This window comes from Neomonachus schauinslandi, chromosome 8 (assembly GCF_002201575.2).
Source record: "Neomonachus schauinslandi chromosome 8, ASM220157v2, whole genome shotgun sequence".
Lineage (NCBI taxonomy): Eukaryota > Metazoa > Chordata > Mammalia > Carnivora > Phocidae > Neomonachus > Neomonachus schauinslandi.
In genome coordinates, this window is record NC_058410.1 from 56,818,384 (window position 1) to 56,837,026 (window position 18,643).

Below are 18,643 nucleotides of genomic sequence, written 5' to 3' on the forward strand. Positions count from 1 at the left end.
TATTTATTTATTTATTTATTTATTTATTTATTTATTTATTTATTTATTTATAGAGAGGGTGGGGGAAGACCCTGAGATCATGACCTGAGCCAAAATCAAGAGTCAGACACCTAACCGACTGAACCACCCAGGCTCCCCAAAGAACCATTTAGAAAAAGAATTAAAGGAATGTCATTGCTAAATTTATTGATACTTTCACTTGGCTATGCCTGAGATCATTTTTAGACTCATGGTACATTTTTATGTTGGGGTATAGATATCTTTTTCTAATACTTTTCCAACTGTATTTCAATTGGGATGTTTGTGAATTTAACAAAAAATATTTATGAAATCACAAATACTAGGTTTATTTCCAGAAAATCTAGCATGGAATGTATGTTTAATATTGTAAAACTGAAGTATATGAAAAGGCTTTTTCTTACTTGCCAACTAATGCCAACTAATAAATACAGAAAGTATGGATGCTAAAACACATGGATGAAATTGTTCTAAGGAATTTGATATTTACAAGTTCTCTTCCTAAATTACTTATTAATTAGAAATGGAAAATAGTAACTTTATAATGGAGAAACCTGGGGGATACCACTAAAAAAAGTCATCAAATCTAACATCACCAATATTGGAACAAATGACATCAAGTGCCTTCTTATAAATGCACATAGAAATAAACATCATTTCTGCATTATTCCTGCCAACAATATAAAGTCTAAATTTAATCACAAGGAAACAGGCAAATTGAAGTTGAAGGACATTCTATAAACTATTCCTAACTCTCAAAATGTCAATGAAAAGAAACAAGAAAATGCTGAGAACATGTTCTGGAATAAGGGAAACTAAAAAGCCAAGACAACTAAATTGAGTGTTGGTCCTGAATTTGATCCCCGTCCAGGGAAAGATAGCCATAAAAGAAATTATTGGAACAGTTGATGACATTAAATATGGATTATGATTTAGACAATAATTTTATATTATTGAAATTTGTTTGATTTTCAAAACTGCATTTGTTTATGAAAGATAATATGTTTATTCTTAGAAAATACACTAAATACTTTTAGGGACAAGTATAGGGTATGGTTCCTTAACTTATTCTCAAGTAGTTCAGCAAAATGTAATAATTTGTATATATATAAATGTACTAATGTATAGCAGGGAGGAGGGAAAGAGACAGGGACAGAAAGAGGAAGGAAGGAGAGAGAAAGAAATAAAAAATTTTGAACAATTGCTAATATGGGCAAAGGATATAAAGGAATTCCTTACACTATTCTTGCAACTTTTCTGTTAGTTCAAAATTGTATCAAAATAGGAGCTTACTAAAATATCTGAGATGTTAAGCAATGAAAGCCTGTAAAACTATTAGAAGTTCTGTTGCAGAAGTTTATCTGTTGGCCTGGAGATGTTCTTAAATATATTTTTAAAATTAAAATTATAAATGCATGCTATGTTATAATTCACATACAAAATTTCAATACATACATGATTTTCAGTGATGTGTGGTAAAATTTCAGACTTTTGTTTGTTACTTCTTTTCTTTTGCTTACCTCTCTTCTTTGATTTCTCTGTAAGAAACACTTTTTGCTTTCATGATAAAAATATTTAAAAGTTATCTACAAAACAAAATGCCCTTTCAGTATACATACCCCAAGAACAAGTTATTTTTTTTTTTTTAAGATTTTATTTATTTATTTGACACACACAGAGAAAGCACAAGTAGGCAGAGAGGCAGGCAGAGAGATAGGCAGAAGCAGGCTCTCCACTGAGCAGGGAGCCCGATGCGGGACTCGATCCTGGGACTCCAGGATCATGACCTGAGCCGAAGGCAGTCGCTTAACCAACTGAGCCACCCAGGCACCCAAGAACAAGTTATTTTTTAATGTGTCCTTTAAGCTGTCACTTCTTTAAGTATGTAGTACATCAGACTTTGGAGTGGAAACTATATTCATTTGCTTGCCAGTATTAACTGAGTGAACTTACTCTACCAGCTCTTTCATCTTGATTGACTAGGACTGTGTTGGTGTGACACTAAAACAAGAAAAAAATATAAATAAAATAAAATAAAAAAAAAAAAGATGGTCCTAACTCTAATATAAATCTCCATAGAAACTCAACAATAGAAACCAGGGTGACAAAAGATACACAAATACACACATGTACACACACACAAATCAGCAATGAATTTAAACCATTTATCTCTGACATAGAATGGAATAAAAAAAGGAATTCTTAAAATTCCAAATGCTCAAACTAATATATACTAATATATAAAATGATCAAGATTACTCTTTATAAGAGAAATTTTGCATTGTTCAATAAAGAACTACCATACTATAGTTAATTTCCTGGAATATGTCAAGTATATACTTACAATGTTATACAATGTTAAAAGAAATCCCAGTACCTATGGGAATCAAATAATCATTTTGGGAGTAAATGGAATAATAATTCACTCACTTTTTATGAATATGTTAACAGAATTTTAACAATTGCCAAATCCCTTTTACATTGACATGTTTTAAGTCAGCTGGGTATAAGAACTTATGATAAAGGGATACCACCCTTTTACCCAAAGGTCATGGTTCATCCCCAGTTTACTATTGTTCTTATCAGAGCATTAAAGTTAGTAAGTTATGGAGCTGTCAAGGTATTCAGCAAAGAATTTACGTATGAAAATTTAAGAGTGGCAGTCCACTGAACAGTGGCAGAATTCTGTAAAGATATTGGATAATTGAAAGTGTAAGTTTATCTCTACAGAACTTCTCTAAAGTACAGTTTTATACAATCAGCATAATGTAACTTTCATAACTGGTTTATGAGAAATATTTCTACTCTGCGGACTTCACATTAAATTATTCTTGTTTCCACTAGGTGGTTCTTAAACTGAAAATTCCTTCTGTAACAATTGATATAGGGCCCTGTATTTTCTTCCTTTTTGCTATTGCTCAGAAGAGCAAATCAAGATTGCTATTTGCTAGCAGTAAACAACCTCTGTAAAAGTAACCTAATCACTTTTTTCCTTTGACTTTCTGAACCAGTTAGGCAATGATCTTGCATTTGATTTTCTTTCAATAATTATTTCAAATTATATAGAAGAGGAAGATATATCTGTTTTCGAGTATGCAAAACACATTCACACACATACACATTCACACACATAACACACATATACACACTAAACCCCCTTCCAGGCAAATAATTGGAGTATTAATCCTATTACTATATTTTTCATACAAAAGTAAGTAAAATTTAATGACTAGTGGAAAAGAAAGAACTTAAAAGAATCATTTATTTTTAAGCTGGACAGTAGAAGAGACAGGAAAACTGAAAAGTGAATCAGGTTAATAAAATAGTGTAGAAGAGTAACCTATTTTACAAGTAAGCTATGTGGTAAAATATAGAATGTAGGAAGAAGAGTTGAAATATAATGTGATCTCTAAGCAGCTTGAGATATTGAACTCATTTTTATCTTCTCATAGAAAGAGAAAGAAAATAAATCGAGGTTATAAGAGAACAAGTGAAAATTATCGGCATCAGCTATTTATTGGGCGTTGCCTATGTACATAGTTTCACAATTACTATCATTGATCAAAAGCGGACAAGATGATGTTGACCTTAGGAAATTTCAACATATGAAAGAAAGTAGTAGACAACTACAGGTTATCTTTTGGCTTCAAACCCACACTTCCAACAAGGCATTTTGGGAGGAGGGGACAAAGGTGAAGCCGGTAATTTTGTTTAAATGGCTAAAGCATGATTAACATGTTTGGAGATATGACCTCATGCTTGGGGTACAGCTTCATGTTGCAGACCAATTTCAGATTCTGTATCTTTGTCATATTCTGATCAACATCTTTACTTGGAAAGGATAACTGTGTTTCTCCATTCCATTATGAGCCATCTCCTACTGTTTCTTTACCATCTATTCCTATCCTTTATTATTTAAAATATCCTTACACACCACATGTCTTTCCTTCAACCTACTTTTTAATGTTTTATCAGCTAGCCAAACTTTATTTTCCCAAATAGAATAATAATTGTTTAGCATTGGAAGGTGTCTTCCAATTCCTTCCATAAATAGAAATTTCTTCTACAACCTAATAATACTATTTAAAATGTTACTACTCCTGAGAATTATGATCCCCCTTAGCAATGACATCTTAGTGCTGTAATTCTCCGTGGGTGATGAAAAAAATCTCTCTCTCTCAAACTCAGTTTTTCTTAATCTGAATCATTTATTTTTAGGATGGCAAGATAAGAAATATTACTTAAAATTAGGTTACATGATCATAGAGACCACTTCATTTTTTCAACCCAAAATTATAAATGTTATTTTGTAATTTTCCTATTCCCTATGATATTTCCAGTTTTTCTACATCTTTGAGCTCCACCAAAACATATGATAGATATAAAGATCATTGGCATAGTATAGCTCACCTATGCATTTATAAAAACTCAGGAAAAATTTTATCTCACATATATAAAGATCAGAAATTTCTATTTTTCTGTATAGATAATATAATCAGTTCACTTTCTTATGGAAGGTGAAGAAATCTGTTTTGTTCAAGGCAACTAATTTCATTTGCTCATAAAGAGAGGGCATTGTTGAAATTTTTTCACATGGTGTTATTCTTTCCCTAATACTGTTTGCACTTTATGGGCAGTTCTCACATTTAATGCTGTTACTAAACTCTTTTCAGCTACTACAACATCATAGCCCATAGACACGCTAAGGCTTTCCTACTGTGAATACTTTAGTTCTAAAAGATCATTTTCCATGATAATACAGTTTTAGCTATTGCAATGCTAGAAAGTACTCCAGAGACAAACTTTCATTTTACACATGAACAAATTTGGCCCCAGAAAAATAAAGTAACTTGCCTAATGTCATACAGATAATAAATTAGGCCCTCTTCAGAACTAGAATTTAAATGTATTGACTCACATCCCACTGTTCATTTCATTATACAAGTATTTTCAAAACATTCCTAGCTAAGGTTTGAAATAAATTCCCAAACTTAGTCTTCTTTGTTTTTACTTTTTTTTCTTTTCTTTTCTTTTTAGGTTTCAGAGATTCTCAATCCTAGTTTAGAAATACTTTGGGGGTCCAGGAAAACTATGGATTTGTGTTTCTAGATCGTTCTAGCTTGGTTCAGCCTGCAGAGACTTTTAAGTTTTTGGAGTTTAGATTTTATTATCAATTAAATGGGAAGACATGGAAGGTTAAGATAGGTGATTAATATAATTTCATTAGCCTTTGAAAACACCACTCTGATGCTGTGATGGGAAGGAAGAGGTCTCTTAACCAAACTGGACTTCAGTGAATACATATACATTATATATATTAGTGTCTAAATATTTAAGTCCCTAGGAAGTTCTGAGTTGATATGAATTCATTTAAAAATAATCACCTAGACAGTCAGAATTGCATGGGAGTGGGGATGCAGATAAGGACTGGGAGTTGTAGCTATTGGCAAACTGTACTTATTCCTTGGACCAACCTTGTGAACTTCCAATGGAGATAATTAACCATGTTGATTACCTAAAATGTCTTCTTGACTCTGAAAAAACAAGATGTATCTACAGATTATTTTCCCACTTATAATATGTGCAAGTATCAGTGGTTTGCCGTTTTCACAATGGCAAAGATTATGAAGAAGTGCTATATGAATGACTCATTAAAATATACTTTCAGGAATTATCAGGTTTTTTTTAAAGATTTTATTTATTTATTTGACACAGAGAGAGCACAAAAGTGGGGAGCTGTAGGCAGAGGGAGAAGCAGGCTCTCCGCGGAGCAGAGAGCCTGATGCGGGGCGGCAGACACTTAGCAACTGAGCCACCCAGGCGCCCCAGGAATTATCAGCTTTTGAATAACAGGTTCAACATAAAAAATTGCATAAATATAAATGTGTTTAGAGTAGAAATAAATTATATAAAACTTTGAGATGATGGCTGTGAGAATAAGGCTAGAAAGACTAATAGAATAAAATTAAAATTAAATAAAACCACAGTTAGAGAAATAATAAGCATGTAAAGAAAAGAGAGATATAACCCTCTTAATCAGAAATTACGTATAATTAATAAGAAAACATATCAAAATTATTTGCTTTACACAATGTGCTTTTTTTTCTCTCACTGCAGTTTATTCGTGCAAAAAATATATATTCAACTTTGGCTGTGAGCCAGAGACTGCTCTAGCGCCATTTACAGTGATGAAGAGATTTGACACCTGCCTTCATGGAGCTTTCATGATGTTGAGAATACTTGATAAACAGGTAAAAATATTAAATAAATAGAAATTTGACATAGGAATAAGTGTTGAAGTTTAGCATTGGGATAGAGAGGGACTTAGGGACGAGAACAGAGAATGCTTTAGGTAAGGTTTTCAAAGAAGAATTCTTAGGACAGTTTTTGACTTGAAACCCAATGGTCAATAAAATATCATGGAAAATAGAGTTCCTGACAGAGAGAACAGAAAGAACACAGGCCCTGAGATGGAAATGAGGTGGTATATTTGAAGAACAAAATCAATGCCAGCTCTGGAGAGCAGCAGTGAGGGAGAGGGAATATGAGACAAGACAGAAGACAAAATCTGGTCAAAGGATTGCACCATCCCATCAGGTAGAGTTTGTTTAGACTGCATTCTAAGCAGAGTTACACCTTAAATAACTAGATCCAATTTCTGAATTAAAGGGTTGATAATGTCAAATTTGATTAACTGAAAAAAAAAACACTTAGGAAAAATCATGAGATTGATATCATTTTTCACTTAATTTTTAGCTCTGATGTCTCCATCAGCAAAGTGGACAATAGCTGTGTTTTTTATGATACTGAAGTTGCCTGTGGTGAAGTGATAGAGTATATTTAATTCTCTATTTCTTCACTGTTATGTAGGTTGCTTGGGAATGTAATATTGATTACTGTATTCCATAAAGTAGAATAGTGCATGTTTCAGATTGCTCAATTATTATTTATGACTAAGTGAAGGAATGAATGAGCCACTGAGTAAGTTCATATGTTAATAGAAAACCATTTTTAAATTTCTTAGATAAAAATACTTAATATCCCAAATCATAGAAGGAAGTCATATGGTGGTAAATGACATCTTGATTCAGCATTAAAAAAAATAGATTCAAGTATGTGCTTTATAATTATAGCAAGTCCTTTACTAAAGAAAGGAAAGGGCTTTCCTCTTCCTCCTCTTTTGTAAATGAGAAGGAAGGGGGTGATGAAACATCACCAACAAGGATGTTTGGATTATGGGGTTTTTTAAATTTTATTTTTTTTTAAAGATTTTATTTATTTTAGAGAGAGAGCACAAGCAAGAGCAGGGGGAGGAGCAGAGGGAGAGGGAGAAGCAGACTCCACACTGAGCCCAATGAAAGGCCTTGAGATCATGACCTGAGCTGAAACCAAGAGTCAGATGCTTAACTGACTGAGCCACTCAGGCTCCCCTGGATTATGTTTTTTAAATAGGCAGGCTAAGTAATAAAAAAAAAAAAAAAAAAGAGGGAAAATACAAGTTACTAATACCAGAACTGAAAGAGAGGACAGCACTAGAGATCTCATGGACATTAGAAGAATAATAAATATATACCATGAACAAGTCTATGCCCATAAATTTGATAACCTAAATGAAATGGACCAATTTCTTGAAAGATAGTCTATGAAAACTTACTTAAGAAATAGACAGTCTGAATAGAAACTAAATTAATGATTAATAACTTTTCCAAAACAGAAAGTGTCAACACTAGATGGCCTCAGTGATAAATTCTACCAAATATTTAAAGAAATAAGTATACCATTTCCCCACAATCTCCTCCAGAAGATAGAAACAGAGGGACTACTTCTTAACTCATTCTATGAGGCTGTTACCCTAACTCCCACACCAAAGACATTACAAGAAAAGACAACTACAGATTGATATTGCTTATGAACATAGATGCAAAAAATGTCAACAAAATATTAGCATATAAAATCCAACAATGTATAAGAAGGATTTTATACTAGATCAAATGGGATTTATCCCAAGTATGCAAGTCTGGTTCAACATTTGAAAATCAATTAATTTAGTATGTCATATCAACAAACTAAAGAAGAAAAATCACATGATCATATCAATACCTTCGGAAAAAGCATTTGACAAAATCCAACACTCTTTGATGATTAAAAACTCTCAGCAAATTTGGAATAGAAGGCAACTTCCTCACCCTGACAAAGAATGTATGCAAAAACCCTCTAACTAACATAATACTTACTGGTAAGAAATTAGAAACTTCCCCACTAAGATCAGGGGAACAAGGCAAGGATGTCTCTTCTCACCACTTTTACACATTGTACTGGAGATTCTGGCTAATATGGTAAGACAAGAAAAGGAAATACAAGGTAAATAGATTGGAAAGGAAGACATAAAACTCTCTTTGTTGGCAGATGACATGAACACTTAGGTTTTAGAAATCCAAAAGAATAAAAAACAACAACAAAAAACTTCTGGAACAATTACAGCAAATTATGGCAAAGTTAGAGAATACAGACGTACCAGCAATAAACAAGTAGAGTTTGAAATTAAAAAAATAAAATTATATTACCACTCCCCAAACTGAAATACTTACGTATAAATCAAACAAAATATGTGGACTGTCTATGAGGAAAATGGCAAGACTCTAATAAAAAATATAAATAGGAACTAAATGGAGAGATACTCTATGTTTATGGATAGGAAGTCTTAATATTGTCAAGATGTCATTTTTTTTCTAGCTAATCTGTAGACTCAATGACATCCCAGTTAAAATTCAACCAAGTTATTTGGTGGATATCAACAAATTGATTCTAAAGTTCAAATGGAGGGTCAGAGAACCATGTGCTGGGTTTAGTGTATTTTTGCTGGACATGCCTTACCTATATGTCTTAGGGAAAAGGTCCTGTCTCTGTGTTTCTTTCTTTCTTCTAAGACAAGCATGAAAGCAGCCTTACAGCAGGAGAATACATAATCTGCTTGGTACAAGTTTGTCTGAATTGGCTTGTGAGGATTTTTGTAAGGATTTTTGGGAAAGCACTTAAGGCCCTTTGAACGCATGGGATGCCCAATTACTGTAGAATCCCTCCTTTTGTGAGAAGGGAAGACATCTACCCCAGAGAGCTTCTTGAACAGTGAAAAGTGATTCATCTTCCAGGGTCATTTTTTACACCATACTGCTTGTTGCACCAGGGTCCAGTCCTTTATCCTTGAGGATCATCATATATATCTAAAATAGGAATAGTGGGGAGATGTTTGCAAACCTCTTTGCCCTTTTGTTCTTTGGGATTGAAAAGGTTTGCTAAGCACTCAGGGTATGAAACAGATTGTCATTTCCTGGAGCAGTAAGATAAGCAAAGGTTATCACTTTGTTACCGTGGATTGCCTCTGGGGGAAGAAACTATTGGTTGCAAAGGCATTGCTACTTTTATAAACTCACTAAGATTAAGTAGGAAAAGTATAGGATTTCATGCTTCTTCCTGAACCTTCTGCCTGAATTTCTTCTTAAGTATTTTTTTTAAGATTTTATTTATTTATTTGTCAGAGAGAGAGAGAGCATGAGCAGGGGGAGGGGCAGAGGAAGAAGCAGACTCCCTGCTGAGCAAAGAGCCTGATGTGGCACTTGATCCCAGGACCCTGAGATCATGACCTGAGCTGAAGGCAGATGCTTAACCTACTGAGCCACCCAGGCGTCCCTCTTCTTAAGTATTTTAAAAAATTTTTAAAAAGATTTTATTTATTTTTTTGACAGAGACACAGCGAGAGAGGGAACACAAGTGGGGGTAGAGGGAGAGGGAGAGAGAGAAGCAGGCTTCCCGCTGGCAGGGAGCCCGATGCGGGGCTCGATCCCAGGACACTGGGATCATGACATGAGCTGAAGGCAGACGCTCAACGACTGAGCCACCCAGGTGCCCCTCTTCTTAAGTATTTTATGTGTTTGCTCAAATCCCAATATTTTTTAGATTTTGGCTGAAAAGTTTCCACTAGGCTAACGAAAATTACGGCTATTTAAAATGAATGAAAAAGTAGATTAAATAGATATTTAAGGAGAGGCACCTTATATCCATAAATTAAATTGAAAAATCATCTACTTAAAAACTTAGTGCAAAGATTCTGGAACATGAGTGTTAACAGTGGCAGCATAGTTTTGGGCTCTTCCGAAAACCTCACATAAAACCATAAGAAGCGACTAGATAGCAAAGAAAACAAAAAACAAGCAAACAAAAAACCAAAGCAACAAAAATCTAATGGACAACATTCATATAAACATTAATGACTAGGTATCCCTATAAACTTCAAAATACCAGCAGCTATAGCCACAAATACACCAGTTATTGGTACAGGGAAATAGAAAACAGAGGGAAACAAAGGGATAACTAATAGACATAAAGGAGATTACAAAATAGTCTAAAGTTATTCATTAAAGTACACTGACAATTTGAGAATACTGGCTACATCTACATGGAGAATTGCTTGTTCTGAAAGTGGAGGAGAAAAGGGCCTATGGTAAGTATTGAAGGGGCTGAAGTAGTCTAGGTTCAATGAGTATTCAAAACTGATCTACCCAGGATCTCTCCTAAACAAGGTCCTCTACACTAAGGAGAAACTACTGGAAGGAATTAGAGTGGGGAAGAAGAATAGAACAAGGAGAACTCAGAAAGCAAGATGCCATATTTTAAAATAATACACAAAAACAATAGAAAAGTGGGTTTCTGTGATGTAGTGAAAGTTATCTGAACCAGGCATCTTTTTAAAACAAATGACAAAGAAGTATTAGTGCCAAATCTCATGCAGTACTTCCATAGGAAAAAAAGAGATTACAAAGCAGAATGACATCACAGTGAGAAATGTGTCCTCAAGCAGATCAGAACTTCAATATTTCAAAACAAATGTCAAAACAAACTGAAATACATCAAGAAAATGATACCAGATATGAATGAATAAAATATATCAGAAGCAGGAAAACATTCAGGAATGATGTGACATACTCATAAAATAATTTGAAATAAAAGAGAAAATTATTTTACACATGAAGACTAAATGAGAAGAATGAAAAAGCAACTGAACACAATAATGCTTTAAGAGAAAAAGACGGGAAGGAAAAACATTTTTAAATTAACACAAAAAGGGATTTGTAACTATATATTGAATGAATACAGCTTACATTTGAGAAATTCTACCCAGAACAACCAACACAAAAAATACAACCACCAAAAACAACAACAACAACAACAAAAAATACCCAAACAAAACCCAAACCCAAACCCCAAAACACTTTGAGCATCTGACACAAAGGGTATGTGACTTACAAAGAAAATAAAATGAGATCGTCAAACCCTTTGGTAGCAACACGTTATCCCAGAAAAATATGAAATAACATATTGAAAATAAGAAAAGAAAATGTGAAGCAATGATTTTATATTTGAAAAAGTTGACATTCAAGTATAAAAGGCATGTACAAACTGTTATTAATACACAAAATCTTGAATATTTTTCTCAAGAGCTCTTCGTATGGAATTTACTAGAGAACAAGAGTTGGGTAATGAAAATGACTACAGAGATATCAATGTAATTAGTGCTGGAGAGCATTAAATATATAATTACTTGTAAAACCAAGACAAAATGAGCCTTTGAAAGAAAAGATTATAGCAGATAATGACTATACAATCTGACAATGGGGGGAAAGTGGGAATAATTCATGCAGAAATATATTTAAAACTATTTCTAGTAATCATAATTGGTTGGGGTAGCATTAGTTTTGTTAGTCTGAGACTGTTGTATAGCAAATAAACTAGTTCTTAAATATTTCAATATTGCCACCCACCCTTAAGAATTAGAATTCACTGTATAGAAGAAAGAAGATACAGCTATAATATATAAGAGGTTCTGTTGAAACCTTTTAGTTTTGAATTTGAATTGCAGGTATTAGTGTGAGCTTACAATGTATTTAATTTTTCCATTGAAGAATTCTAGAAACAGTTCCCAATAAACATCCCTAGCGCCAATATGGTGGACTTGAAATAATATTTTTTTATTGAAAAGCCAGAGCTTCCTGAAAAATGACTGATTACAGACCTGGGGCAGGAATAATTTGGCATACCAGATAGGAAGGACTATCAGAGACTTAACAGGGTTATGTCAAAGGAGGCTACAATAAAAGTAGATATGGCAATGAACCCAAGCCCATCAAATGCATTTAAATTCATGAGTTCATAATAATACTGCAAAAAGATTAATCATTGGTAACTTTCTCAGGCTGACGGGTAATAGAGTCATTATGTAAAAAAACTAGTTACATAAAAGAGTCAAGCATTTCTCCTGACTTTTCTATTAACCATACATTTAATAAGCAAATGGTAGATGAGAGAAAGCATCTCCATGCAAATTTATTCCAGCTATTTAATGAAAACAAAATGATAGAATTTGAATATTAACATTTTAGAACCCCTGATGATTTAATGGATCCATGTGTTGAACATCAGTGGATGCTAACACCATAGATAAGTAAATTAAACGAGCAAACATACTGTAAAACAGCCATTGATTATGTACTTCTTGATGAAAGAACACATCACACTATCATCTTGGTAAGGGTATCAAACCTGAATCTGAACAAGCATCTGGATCCAGTTGTCAGTTTGTAGGAATTGTAGATGACAAAGAAATATAGTGAACTGTGAAAAATCCATAGGTTCAGTTTCCCAGGTTCTTCAAGAGATTTATTGTAACAAAAAGAAAGGGAAGAAGAGATAAACCTGTAGGTTAAAAGAGACTTAAAAGTAATATAAAGTTGGAGCACCTGGGTGGCGTAGTTGGTTAAGCATCTGGCTCAGGTCGCAGGGTTGTGAGATTGACCCTTGCATGGGGGCTCTGCTTGAGATTCTCTCTCTCCCTCTCCCTGCCGCTCCCACTTGTGCTCTCTCTTTCTCTCTCTCTCAATCTCAAATAAATAAGTAAATCTTAGAAAAAAGTAATATAAAATTTAAAAAAGTGGGCATGTACTTTTGGGTGATAAAATCATAATGAAAAGTGGGGTGCCTCGGTGGCTCATTTGTTTGAGTGTCTGCCTTCAACTCAGGTCATGATCCAGGGTTCTGAGATGGAGACCTGTATGGGGCTACCTGCTCAGTGGAGAGCCTGCTTCTCCCTCTCCCTCTGCCCCTCCCCCTGCTCCTGGGTGCACATACTCTCTCACTTTCTCTCTCAAATAAATAAATAGTATCTTTAAAAAATATATAATGAAAAGCCAGGGAGTGATGATGAAAGTCAGGATAGCAGGGGCTTTTAGAGGGAGAAGAGCCATGATTAATATGGGAAAATGCAGGGGCTACTGGAATGGCTCCTAAAGTTCCATTTATTCACCTGGATAATGGTTTTAAGATTATTCAATTTATAATAGTTTATTAATCTATATATATTTTTGCTTTCTTTATTTGTGCTTTATATTACAATAAAAGATTCAAAAGTGTTCATGAAAGTAGCTGCTAAATATATAAGCAGTTTAATTCTTTTTAGCTAAAGTTGAGTTTAATACAATGTCTGAATTAAAATGCCCTAAAATCAATGCTGTTTGGTAGGGGGACAGTGAAGGAAAATAATTGATCATATATTTTCTATTTTGTGTACTATTTCTATTTTATATATTATTTTATGTTTCAATCTGTTCTTTAAATCAGAAGCACATATTGTATAATTAAAATCAAATATTCAAAAATAAGTTAGCCTGGTGATGGGTATTAAAGAGGGCACGTATTGAATGGAGCATTGGGTGTTATATGCAAACAATGAATCCTGGAACACTACATCAAAAACCACTAATGATGTGGGTGAAAGTGGCGGGGAGTTCGTACAGTGCAGAAGGCGACGCATCTCCGGCTCGGGGTCTCTTCTGATTTGTTTAGTGTATATTTTTCTGGGGTTGTTGTTATCCTGTTAGCATTTTGTTCTCTCATTCATCTGTTCTCCTCTGGACAAAATGACAAGATGGAAAAAATTACCTCAAAAAAAAGAACAAGAGGTAGTACCGACTGCCAGGGACCTAATCAATATGGACATTAGTAAAATGTCAGAACTAGAGTTCAGAATGATGATTATAAAGATACTAGCTGGGCTTGAAAAAAACATGGAAGATACTAGAGAAGCCCTTTCTGGAGAAAAAAAGAACTAAAATCTAACCAAGTTGAAATCAAAGAGGCTATTAATGAGGTGCAATAAAAAATGGAGGCTCTAACTGCTAGGATAAATGAGGCAGAAGAGAGAATTAGTGATATAGAAGACCAAATGATGGAAAATAAAGAAGCTGAGAAAAGGAGATTAACAACTACTGGATCACAGGGGCAGAATTCAAGAGATAACTGATACCATAAGATGAAACAATATTAGAATAATTGGGATCCCAGAAGAAGAAAAAAGAGAGGGGGGGGGAGAAGGTATATTGGAGCAAATTATAGCAGAGAACTTCCCTAATTTGGGGAAGGAAACAGGCATCAAAATCCAGGAAGCACAGAGAACCCCACTCAAAGTCAATAAAAATAGGTCAACACCCCAACGTCTAATAGTAAAACTTAGGAGTGTCAGAGACAAAGAGAAAATCCTGAAAGCAGCTCGGGACAAGAGATCTGTAACCTAAAATGGTAGAAACATTAGATTGACAACAGACCTATCCACAGAGACCTGGCAGGCCAGAAAGGACTGGCATGATATATTCAGAGCACTAAATGAGAAAAATATGCAGCCAAGAATACTATATCCAGCTAGACTGTCATTGAAAATAGAAGGAGAGATAAAAATCTTCCAGGACAAACAAAAACTAAAGGAATTTGCAAACACCAAACCAGCCCTACAAGAAATATTGAAAGGGGTCCTCTAAGCAAAGAGAGAGCCTAAAAGTAACATAGACCAGAAAGGAATAGAGACAATATACAGTAATAGTCACCTTACAGGCAATACAATGGCACTAAATTCATATGTTTCAGTAGTTACCGTGAATGTAAATGGGCTAAGTGCCCTAATCAAAAGACACAGCCTATCAGATTGGATTAAAAAAACAAGACCCATCGATATGCTGTCTGCAAGAGACTCATTTTAGACCTGAAGACACACCCAGATTGAAAGTGAAGGGGTGGAAAACCGTTTACCGTGCTAATGGACACTAAAAGAAAGCTGGGGTGGCAATCCTTATATCAGACAAATTAGATTTTAAACCAAAGACTATAATAAGAGATGATGAAGGACACTATATCCTACTTAAAGGATCTATCCAACAAGAAGACCAAACAATTGTAAATATCTATGCCCCTAACATGGGAGCAGCCAATTATATAAGCCAATTAATAACAAAAGCAAAGAAACACTTCGACAAGAATACAATAATAGTAGGGGACTTTAACACCCCCCTCACTGAAATGGACAGATCATCTAAGCAAAAGATCAACAAGGAAATAAAGACTTTAAATGACACACTGGACCAAATGGACTTCACAGACATATTCAGAACATTCCATCCCAAAGCAACAGAATACACATTCTTCTCTTGTGCCGTGGAACATTCTCCAGAATAGATCACATCCTAGGTCACAAATCAGGCCTCAACCGGTACCAAAAGATTGGGATCATTCCCTGCCTATTTTCAGACCACAGTGCTTTGAAACTAGAACTCAGTCACAAGAGGAAAGTCAGAAAGAACACAAATACATGGAGGCTACAGAGCATCCTACTAAAGAATGAATGGGTCAACCAGGAAATTAAAGAAGAATTAAAAAATTCATGGAAACAAATGAAAATGAAAACACAACTATTCAAAATCTTTGAGATACAGCAAAGGCTGTCCTAAGAGGAAAGTGTATAGCAATACAAGCCTTCCTTAAGAAACAAGAAAGTCTCAAATACACAACCTAACCCTACACCTAAAGGAACTGGAGAAAGAACAGCAAATAAAGCCTAAATGCAGCAGGAGAAGAGAAATAATAAAGATCAGAGCAGAAATCAATGAAATAGAAACCAAAAGAACAGTAGAACAGATCAACAAAACTAAGAGCTGGTTCTTTGAAAGACTTAATAAGATTGATAAACCCCTGACCAGACTTATCAAAAAGAAAAGAGAAATGACCCAAATAAATAAAATCATGAATGAAAGAGGAGAGATCACAACCAACACCAAAGAAATACAAACAATTATAAGAACATATTATGAGCAACTATATGCCAGCAAATTAGATAATCTGGAAGAAATGGATGCATTCCTAGAGATGTATCAACTACCAAAACTGAACCAGGAAGAAATAGAAAACCTGAACAGACCTATACCCACTAAGGAAATTGAAGCAGTCATCAAAAATCTCCCAACACGCAAGAGCCCAGGGCCAGATGGCTCCCCAGGGGGATTCTACCAAACATTTAAGAAGAATTAATGCCTATTCTTCTGAAGCTGTTCCAAAAATTAGAAATGGAAGGAAAATTTCCAAACTCGTTTTATGAGGCCACCATTACCTTGATCCCCAAATCAGACAAAGACCCCATCAAAAAGGAGAAATACAGACCAATATCCCTGATGAACATGGATGCAAAAATTCTCACCAAAATACTAGCCAATAGGATCCAACAGTACAAAAAAAGGATTATTCACCATGACCAAGTGGAGTTTATCCCTGGGCTGCAAGGTTGGTTCAACATCCACAAATCAATCAATGTGATACACTACTTTAATAAAAGAAAGAACAAGAACCATATGATCCTCTCAATAGATGCAGAAAAAGCATTTGACAAAGTACAGCATTCTTACTTGATCAAAACTCTTCAGAGTATACGGATAGAGGGTACATACCTCAATATCATAAAAGCCATCTATGAAAAACCCACAGCGAATAGCATACTCAATGAGGAATAACTGAGAGCTTTCCCCCTAAGGTCAGGAACGCGGCAGGGATGTCCACTATCACCACTGCTATTCAGCATATTACTAGAAGTGCTAGCCACAGCAATCTGACAACAAAAAGAAATAAAAGGCATCCAAATCGGCAAAGAAGAAGTCAAACTTTCACTCTTTGCAGATGATATGATACTTTATGTGGAAAACCCAAAAGACTCCACCCCAAAACTGCTAGAACTCCTACAGGAATTCAGTAAAGTGGCAGGATAGAAAATCAATGCACACAAATCAGTTGCATTCCTATACACCAACAACAAGACAGAAGAAAGAGAAATTAAGGAATCGATTCCATTTACAATTGCACCCAAAACCATAAGATACCTAGGAATAAATCTAACCAAAGAGGCAAAGAACCTGTCCTGTCCTCAGAAAACTATAAAATACTCATGAAAGAAATTGAGGAGGACATGAAGAAATGGAAAAACGTTCCATGCTCATGGATTGGAAGAACAACTATTGTGAAGATGTCAATGCTACCTAGAGCAATCTACACATTTAATGCAATCCCTATCAAAATTCCATCCACTTTTTTCAAAGAAATGGAACAAATAATCCTAAAATCTGTATGGAACCGGAAATGACCCCGAATAGTCAGAGGACTGTTGAAAAAGAAAAGCAAAGCTGGTGGCATCACAATTCCAGACTTCAAGCTCTATTACAAAGCTGTCATCATCAAGACAGCATGGTACTGGCACAAAAACAGACACATAGGTCAATGGAACAGAATAGAGAGCCCAGAAATGGACCCTCAGCTCTATGGTCAACTCATCTTTGACAAAGCAGGAAAGAATGTCCAATGGAAAAAGGAGAGTCTCTTCAGCAAATGGTGTTGGGAAAATTGGATAGCCACATGCAGAAGAATGAAACTGGATCATTTCCTTACACCACACACAAAAATATACTCAAAATGATTGAAAGACCTAAATGGGAGACAGGAGTCCATCAAAATCCTAGAGGAGAACACAGGCAGCAACCTCTTCGACCTCAGCTGCAGCAACTTCTTCCTAGAAACATCGCCAAAGGCAAGGGAAGCAAGGGCAAAAATGAACTATTGGGACTTCATCAAGATAAAAAGCTTTTGCACAGCAAAGGAAACAGTCAACAAAACCAAAAGACAACTGACAGAATGGGAGAAGACATTTGCAAATGACATATCAGATAAAGGGCTAGTATCCAAAATCTATAAAGAACTTATCAAACTCAACACCCAATGAACAAATGATCCAATCAAGAAATGGGCAGAAGACGTGAACAGACATTTTCCCAAAGAAGACATCCAAATGGCCAACAGACACATGAAAAAGTGCTCAACATCGCTCGGCATCAGGGAAATCCAAATCAAAACCTCAATGAGATACCACCTCACACCAGTCAGAATGGCTAAAATTAACAAGTCAGGAAATGACAGATTTTGGCGGGGATGTGGAGAAAGGGGAACCCTCCTACACTGTTGGTGGGAATGCAAGCTGGTGCAGCCACTCTGGAAAACAGTATGGAGGTTCCTCAAAAAGTTGGAAAGTGAGCTACCCTATGACCCAGCAATTGCATTACTGTGTATTTACCCCAAAGATACAAATGTAGTGATCCGAAGGGGTACGTGCACCCCGATGTTTACAGCAGCAATGTCCACAATAGCCAAACTATGTAAAGAGCCAAGGTGTCCATTGACAGATGAATGGATAAAGAAGATGTGGTATATATATATA